This window comes from Fukomys damarensis, unplaced genomic scaffold (genome assembly GCF_012274545.1).
Source record: "Fukomys damarensis isolate Sample0158 unplaced genomic scaffold, DMR_v1.0_HiC HiC_scaffold_17, whole genome shotgun sequence".
In the NCBI taxonomy this organism is placed as follows: domain Eukaryota; kingdom Metazoa; phylum Chordata; class Mammalia; order Rodentia; family Bathyergidae; genus Fukomys; species Fukomys damarensis.
The window spans coordinates 67,327,616-67,337,456 of NW_022900929.1; positions in this window are offsets into that span (position 1 = coordinate 67,327,616).

The window sequence follows — 9,841 nt, forward strand, 5'->3', positions numbered from 1 at the left end:
GGTAGAGGGGAATTACTACCTGTGGCTTGCTAGCACTTTTAGTATAAGGGATAATATTAATTTGAGAACTGTTAGCTATGCCTAGTAATGACATAACCTCCTCTACCATTCTCTTCATTAAACCTGCTGACTTGTTCATATTCTTAGTTGTACTGTAGGATATATGCTTAAAAACTGTTCAGGATAGTGCACGTTCAATAATCATATTAAGAATATTTGTTCTGTGGCCCAAAAGCCCCATATAAATACACACCTTTTCCATAACAAATTCTTCTTGAAACCATGCAAAGATGTATGTGTATTTCTCTTACACACATTCTCTCTCCCTTCTCTCACATGTTCACTCTAATTAACATGAATGCGTACAGGAGTAAAAATGCTTTCTCATTTCCAAGTTTGCCTTCAAGCACTCCTGTTTGCTAGAAAATATTTCAGCTGTTTATCTTCTGCTATTATGCCTTTTTGGATTAAATGGCAGAGTAGGTTCAGGGTCAGATGTATGTCCAGATTTTACTGAATTAAAGAAATCCCTGGCTTTCCTCATCATGCACAAAATACTATTGAATAAAGTAACAACCAAAACACAGAACATCTCTGTCACCCTGAGTGATGTATTAAAATGCCAATTATTATGAGTGAAAAATCTGTATATTTTAGGGTAGAATTTCTGGACCACAGCAATGAAGCAAACTTTTAGGTAATGTCTGAAATGTGAAGTCTACCAAGTAGTCACTTGATGTTAGGATTTAGATTTGGGGAGTCCCCTAAAAGTCTCATGTGTTTGAGGGGTGACTGGATCAAGGGGCCACCAGACTTGCAGGTGGATTAGTTCACTGACGAGCTCAGAGCTGACTTGTTAGGAAGTAGGGGCTGCTCAGAAGACACAGGCCACTGGCAGCAAGACCTGGAAGGGTGCATCTCCCTCAAAGCTCCTTCCTTTACTTTGCTTCCTGGTCTCCATGGGTGAGCAGCTCTCTGCTGTCATTCCCATGCCTTTCCTGCAGCACACCCATTCACTAAGAATGTGAGACAAAAGCAATCCTCTCCTCTTTCAAGATCTTGTTTCAGCAATGAGAAAATAACTAAAACCCTTGAGAATTTAAAATGAAAATTTCACCTTTCATCTCAGATATACAAAATCAAAAACTGAGATTATGGTGCAGCAGTCTGTTCTAGCCAGCCTCCTTATCTCTCTGAAGCAACATTTTACAATGAAGAAAAGATACTCTGTTGCCCTGAAAGGAAAGCAACCCCGGGGTAAAAGAGAGGGTGGCAAGGGCAGGAAAAGTAAGCCAAGTTTCTTGCTGAAGTACTTTAGTAAGTCGTCAAAATAAGTGGTTCATGTAGGGCTGGAGCCTTTCCAATCTAAAAGATGTAGAGGAAAATAGAGAGAAGAAAAGACAAGAGGCTTTTTAGTCTTTATGTTGAAATATGTAAGGAGGTTTAAACCTACTATTCCATCTGAAAAAATAAGATATTTTTATATACTTTTTGGAGTTGAGAAATGGAAAATAACTCAAATACAGTTATATTTAAGAAAATAGAAAAATGAGACTGGGAAGTAATCTGTTACAGTTTTCTTTGGACCATCCTGCATTTTGGCTTCTTTCTCTTTTTAAAATCTACAAGCCAGGGAAAAATTAAACGATTTTCAATCAAAGTTGTGGTTGAACATCCAACAACATAGAGATAAAAGTTGGAAATGAAAGGAGTAATATTTAACTGGCAAATCTCCTGCTGGAGATCCTGTACTTTGAGCATTAGTCTTAATTGGATGGGTCTGTGACTCAGATTGAAAGGTTCTTTTGGAACACAACATAACTGCAATTTTTGTGATGATATGTGTTGTATATACACTATTAACTACTGTTCTTTCCATGATATCAACAGATCACATCGAGATATTTATTGATGGCTTGGTTAAATGGAAGTTGCATTAAAATGTGCTCATAAAAGAACACACTGCAGCATCTGAAAATTTAAAGCATATGTTGGAGTCTGAAAAGTTATAAACTCCAAGAGAATAATGTTAGTTTTCTAAAGTTAAACAGCACTTATAAATTTTAGGCTAAGTTTTTAAGGGCCGATGATTTTACATTTTAGGAGAGAAATTCTTCTTGTAGCAAGTTGTACATCTAACTACTAAATTAAACAAAATATACTATAAATTTATTAGATGGCACAATTTTCTTCTGAATATCAGTCCACGTATTATACTACAATGGATAAGTTAGATAAGTTTGCAAATAGTACAAATTATTCTTGGGTCAGTTCTTAATGCCCCTATGAACATGTGCACTGTTGCCTACATTTAGAGAGAAACATAACCAAGGAAATGTAACAAGAGGTATTTTAGCCTAATGATCAAATTTGAAAAGCTGGCATGACATTGAATGGCTTTGATTCAGGAACTTCATACCTGCGGTGCTATGGGCAAGTAACTGTTCCTCAGTGATTTGGGATCTGCTATGAATTTAATGGTTTTAATCATGGAATCTACCTCACCGTATTGTTGTAAGTATTACAGTTGTGTCATACTCCTAGGGCTACCTAATTATCAACTAGCATTAAGTCTATATCTTGCATTAGATTTACAAAGGATGGTAGCTTCTTTCTCACCTATAAGTGTCTCACTCTTCAAGGAAGCATTTTCTTTACCTGGGCTAGACCCTGGGCAGCAAGGTCAACCCTGATAGTGGCTGCTTTAGATGAGTTGTTTTTTATCTGGTGTTAGTAAACACATGAATCCCTTATCTCTCCACTTTACTTGGCTTTTATGGGAGTATAAGTGGTGTAGTTCTGTAAAATAAACAGCAACATTTTTAAGGAAAATATGTCAGAGAAAACATTGTGATGAGAAAATATATCCTCCATCATGAAGGCTGAAGTCAGATGTTAGGGAAAAAAAAAAAAAACATGAGTTTTATCCACTCTTGACTTCTAAGTATACTGTGAAAAAAATGTGCATGTTTGTGTATAAACTAAAGCTAAAATAACTGTGTGACCAAAGAGTAGTGATGTGGCAGTCTAGACTTTCCTAATATTATTCTAACTTTAGTAGTATTATACTATAATTCTTAACTATACTAATTTCATTAGAGGAGAGATACTTCTCCTAATGAGAGAAATCTCTAGCTCCTGATGAGAAGACTGCCTGTTGACCAAAGTGCTCTTCTTCAGTGTGTAGAGGACCCCAAGGTGTGGGCTTATATGGAGTTGCTGAGGGTGCCAGATTGCGACAGGGTTGTACATTCAGCTCCCACTTTGTCGTCTGATGGTGGCCAAGGAGGACCACACTTAGGAGGACACACTATATGTATCTGTTTTTTACTATCGTTGCTGTAGCAAAGTATGACAAACAGCTTGAAACAAAGCACTTGTGTTTTTTATTTGTACGTGCTCGCAATACATAATGTTTACCTTCATTTTAAGGAATAGGTACATGTACTTAACATATTTTAATTATTTCCTCCTCCCCCTGGCTCTAGGTGTCCTTCTCATTTGAAAATAATTGTTTCCTATTGTTTATGTTTTATTTATATCCATATTTGTAGCAGCACAACTGATTATAGCTAAATCTTGGAAACAGTTTATATGTCCATCAATACACAAACAGGTACAGAAAATGTGGCATTTATACGCAATGGAATACTACACTTCCACAAAGAAGGATAACTCTGAGTCACTTGTAGGAAAACAGATGCACTTTGAAAACGTAATGTTAAGTGAAGTAAATCAGGCACAGCTCTTATATAAGAAGCCCAAAATGTAAATAATTTAAAAAACAAAACCCACATTTATTAACTCACGCTTTTTGTAGGTCAGAAGTGTGACATGGTGTTTTCTTCTTGGTTTGATAAGGTCAAAGTCAAAGTGTTAGGTAAGCTCATCGGGAAGCTCTAGGTGAGATGGGATCTGAGCTCATCAAATTATCGACAAAATCCAGCTCCCCAATTCCTTGTTATCTGTCAGGTGAAAGATACTCTTTTCTCCCAACAGCCTCTGCCCATTCTTAGATTGAGCTCCTTTATTTTACAACCAGGAACTGTACATAAAGTCTTCCTTTCACTTGAGCTCTGTTTGATCTCCTCCCTTGCCTCTATTTTCTTTCCTTCTCTACCTTTATATCTCTGACTCCAACTAGATAAAGTTCTCTGCTTTTAAGGGATCACGAGATTATACTGAATGCACAGAGATAATTCAGGTCTGTAATGTTAGTGACATTTTCAAGATCCTTTCTGAGATTTAAGATAATATTTGTAGTGAGCATCTTTAGAAAAGCCATTATACCGCCACACTATTTTAATAGAAACTCTCTAGTGAAGGCTGTTTTCATGACTGGCACAGGGTAATCTTCTAACTTTGTCTTTGTATGAGGTGGAAAGAGGACAGTGTGAGAGGGAGAGGAAGAGGGAGAGGGAGAGGGATCCAAAAGCCATCAATTTGGGGGCTAAGAGTGTGACTTTTAGGGGTACATAATTCAGCCTATGGAGGTTAGGTTTTATAAAAAGTGATGCCCCGAATTTCAGGTATAATGAAGCAGGACTTAGAGGCAAACAAGTCTTTCCCACCCTTGGGCAGCCTTAACTGCCCCCATTTCTCTCTTTCCTTGTAGCTGTAACTCCTTGTTCTGGTACAGATAAAATTGGCAGCTATGTTCTGTAAACAAAATTTGTGTCATCTTGTTCTCACAAAATTCACAAGGCTCTGTCTTCTTTCAAGGCTAAATTGCAAAGCTGTCTTCCCTTGTCCTGTTTCTGTAAACTCCCTTGCTGCATTACTAGAAAGACCAACCCCGTCGACCAAATATGTAAAAACTGAAACTTTTCTTTGTTGAAGACTAGTCCTTTGGAAATTAGTCCACTGAGTTGGTGTTCACCAAAACCTAGAATAAAATTCTGCTGTTTCCTATTGGTCTTTCCTGTCACTTCAATCCTGCAACAATAATGCTATAAAATGATTTTATTTATATGCTTTTATCATTATATATAAATTATTATCCTGGGTTACTAGTTTGCCAAGCTCTCCATAGCTCTGTAGAGAACATCAGTTTTCTTTTTCAAAGAAGAGAAGATAAAGGAAATCAGAAAAAAATGCTTGCTAATCAATGTTAGCTAAATCTACAATTGACAAATTTGAAAAAGGTTTTCACAGTATACTGTTAAGGGTGAAAAATAAAATACAAAAAGAAAGCTATACAATGACTCACATTTGTTGTTTTGACAGACAAAGCCAAGAGAATAGAAAACATGATTGTGTGTGCTTTTATTTCTTTTGGAGTATGATTATGAGTACAGTAAGTTCTGCAAAAGTAAACAACAGGATTGTAATATTAGTTACATTAGGTACAGGGCAAATATTGTAGATAGAAAAGTAGTAAAGAGAAAACAAAAAAAGACAACCATATTTCTTGAACAGCAATAATTTGCATGTGCAATCTTCAGGGTGAAACTAAGATTTCAATGATAAAGATAGTGAAGCAATAAAGAGACATCTTCACTTAGAATGAAATAATTTCAGAGTAAAGCACACAGCGTGGAATCCTGGTATATATGAAAGTACCAGGACTACTCTGTTCATCTCGCATGTGAAGAATTCGTATCATTCCTACAGAGACAGGAAATAGACTCTGATAAGTGGAGATATCATATGTATATTTTTTAACTGCCTATAAATATGTGTTAAACTCTATAGCATTTTAATGTTTTAAAGTTTACTGATACTCTGCTTCATTCTAAAGGGGATTTAAAGTGATTTACTAAAGTGTATATAATAAAGGATGATAATTTAACATAAAATATAATTATAATAAGACAGCAGCAAATAAATGAAGAAAAAATGGACCATGATTGAAACGAGGGCATAAAATGCGTGTTGTGTGATCTCATGACACTTTTCAACACTGATCACACATTTTACCCTAAGTCTCTGTTGTGAAAGTCTCCTCATGAGGATTGTCTGGAAGTCTTGTTGATCAGGTAAAGCTGAGATGACTAATTTTGCAGCAAATGACAATATCACCTTGAACGATCCTCATATGGGTCTTAGAAAGGGGCAGTTAGCGACAGTCATAGAAAGGAAGGGCTGTTGAGGTGGGGATAACTGATTGTAAAATGGGTTTTGCAGGCAGGAATGCTTTGCCCTGGTTTTGGCACTGTGTGTTTACAAACTTGAAATTCCTTTTTTTTTTTTTTAAAAAAAAGGGTTTCATTGTGGATTTTCATGCACTAGTATAACCTACTTTGATGATATTTAATAATTTTATAGATAAAATGTGTTTTATAGATGATGTCTCATTGGACAGTAGGGCATGTATGTGAACAAAACAATATACAAATTATGTATCTATCGTGATTACTATCCCACTGACATACAGGTTTATCTTGGCCCCTAGCACAAAATTCCCATGAACCCACAATGGTTGTGTGTTCAGCAACAGCAAAGCTCAAGGCAAGCTTTGGTCAGCATGTTAAACCCACCCGTCAGTAGACATGGATGCTGTCAGTTCCAAGGGAACATGATTTTGTTCAATCTGGTTTTGTTTATAGTGCAAAAAGGATGAAGAAGTTGTGTTTCAAGCGTCACGGGTAATGAAAGACCCATTTATAACAATTTACTATCTATTATTTCTAATCTGTTTATCTAACTCATCATATGGGTTTCCATAAATCCACCATACCCATATAGCCACTAAAGAAACCCATATTCATTCTTACTCTTGTTATGGCCTTGTATTCACCAACATCTTGTGCCAAGTGGGAAAGACAGAGCAGCAAAGAGTTCCTTTACCTTGAAGTTTACTTTACATATCAGTGAGACAAAGGTAGAAAATATTGGTAGGATTTTAGCTCATCAATAAGGAGAACAAAAATAGTTTTGTGCAGGATTTCCATTATTCTACTCTAAATAAAGTGAATATGCAAGGTACAAAATGTGAATTGCGTTAGTTTTTCCATATGTAAGGTACTTTTAGAACAGATATTTCACAATATAAAGACAAATGAATAAATCATACTAATATTTAAAATATAAATTGTTTCACCATAAAAGGTTAAATACTAAATATAAAGAAAATGACATCCAAAGAAGGTCCACAAAAGAAAGTATCGTGTACTTAGTTCCTTTAATATCACCTTGTCCTCAATATTTTAACAAGAGGCCCCACATTTTCATTTTGCACTGAGCTCTACAAATTTTCTGGTTGACCCTGGTGTCAGTTTTGAACTAGTAAGGATCAGCCTGTTTGTGACTTGAAAGCTCTGAAGTGATGAGCATACCGAGGTGAGTCTCTTGAGGTATGGCTTGATGAGAAAGGTAGTCATAAGAACAGACAGGAAAAGCAAACTGCTAGGACAGAAAAATGCACTATTTCATCTGTTCTTAGTTTCATTGTCCTATCATATATATTCATTCAGGTAAACAATTAAACTGGTCTCATTATTTTTTACTGGTCTCATTATTGTTAAACTTAGAGATAGAAAACCATGTTATGTTCAATTATTGTGATAATTTGGCGGGAAATGTACATATTTACAAGTTTTGTGGTGAGCATTCACAAAATAATTGATCTTGTGTGAATGTCTTTTACCCAAATATTATAATTTAAATGCATGAACTTTCAACATTTTTCTGAAGCCAGATAATATTCAGTGATTAGACAATCTGAATTTGGACATGTTGTCAATACATTATCTGAAGATTCGCCCTACAGTGCGCTGAGAAATCTAGCAAATATATGGGCTACTCCTCTGCAACTAATGGTGAAAGAAAACAGAAACTGCGCCCTCAGGATAAAAAGCTATGCAGCCAGCTGAGATGATTAGTGTAAAGAGATTTCAAAGAATGTAGGCTATGGTAAGAAGGGGTCTTTCATATTGGTCTGTGACTATAGTAAAAGTGACTAATGTAAAAAAGGCAGTTTAGCCTTTGAGACACTACTTTTTAGCTTTTTTTTTTTCTTTTTATTGAGTTTATTGGTACAATCTAGGTATACAGTACAGTTACATTCATTATTGGGATCCTGTACCTTTACATGACAGGTCTTGGTTCTCATTTTTTCCCCTTGTCCCTGCCCTCCCTTCACCCCCTCCTCCCCTCCCCACCTTTAAACACTTTATTTCCATTTTTTCATTTTCTCATATTTTTTTCCCTTGTTCCCTTTCCCCTACCCTCCCCACTTTCCCTACACCTTTAGTCCTTTTCTTCCTATTTCATACTATTAATTATCCCATTAGGATCTTGTGTACGATTATAGTTTTTCACACCAGAGAAACTATTTAGTATTTACCCATGTGACTTATTTATTTCACTTAGGAGTATATCCTCAATATGTATCCCTTTTCCTATGAATGAATCTAATTTCTCATTCTTTATGGTTGAGTAGTATTCCATTTTATAGAAAAACTGGATAAAGAAGATGTAACTTTTTAGCTTGTTAATAGATGGTCAAGGAGTTGCTTCACTGTATTTTCTATTGCTCCTGGACCACAGGTGAAAACCACCGGATTTCAATCATTATTTGTGGTTCTCCATACTAATATACTCTCGTTTCTTGATTATTACTAGATTCTGAAACTTTCTGAAGGCTTTAAGGCCCAGATGTTTAGAATCTGCTAATAGTGCTGTACATTAGAGGAAATAATCCTTAAAGATGCTTCAACTGAATAGAGTAAAATGTTAATTATTTTACATATATGAGGCTAATGCAGCTAGGGTTATAACATTTTATAACATACATCTTCTATACTAGGTTAGTCCTATTAATAATTAGGCACTTTCTGGGGTTAAATTTGAGCAGAGAATCATTCTGATAATGAATCAAAATGAGGTGGGCTGTTTTGCAAATTAGTCAACGTGTGAAGAACTGAAAAATACTATATGGTGTTTATGTAAAATTATACTCTAGAGCTGTCTTAATTCAAGGGAGCATTTCAATATGAATTAGTACACTTGACCTTTTAATTAACTCTGGCTATTTTCATAAAATTCACTTTTATGGAGGAGCAAAGAATTTTGCTTTTCATATGATAGTTTCTTAAATCTAATGATAATTGGTATAGCAGATGATCAATATTGTGATCCAATATTCCCTCCATAAATAATAGATAAACATCATTAGACTATCATTCATCCTTTTAGTATCTCTTTTTCCAAAAATAAGCAGATGTGTTCAGTGGAATCAGCCGATACATTCCTATGCCATGGTATGGATATAATACAGGTTATTAGACTAATATAATTGTGAGTATCTTTCCAATATTTTTTCATTAATATAATACCAAATTAGTTGAATTCATGATGATAAATTGAATTTATTCTTTAATTCTATATTATTGCAAATTTGCCTCTGTAGTAAATTCATATGTGTCGGGGTCAAAAGTGTCCATTTGGAAATTAACACTGATGGTTTATAATATTGCCCAGCTTTTCCAGACTTAAATGAGACAGTGAACATCAAAATTAGGGTCACATGCAATTTATATAATGGAATTAAAGGAGCAAAGACTACAGAAAATCATGACATAACAAATTTTTTTATTCTCAAGAATAGGAAAGATACAATAAAGAGAAAGACAAATTTGAAAACGAAAACGTTAAGAATAAATGTTTAATCATTAAAATTTAATCTGCTTACTTAAACTATAGATTAGACAAGTTTTAAAAAGTTGTACATAAACCAGGTGTGGTGGTGCACACCTGTAATTCCAGCACTCGAGAGGGTGAGACAGGAGGATCACTGTAAGTTTGAGTCCAGCCTGGGCTACATAGTGAGTTCCAGGTCAGTCTCAACTATGTAGTGAGACCCTGTCTCAAAAAAAAAAAAAAAAAAAAAAAAAAAAAT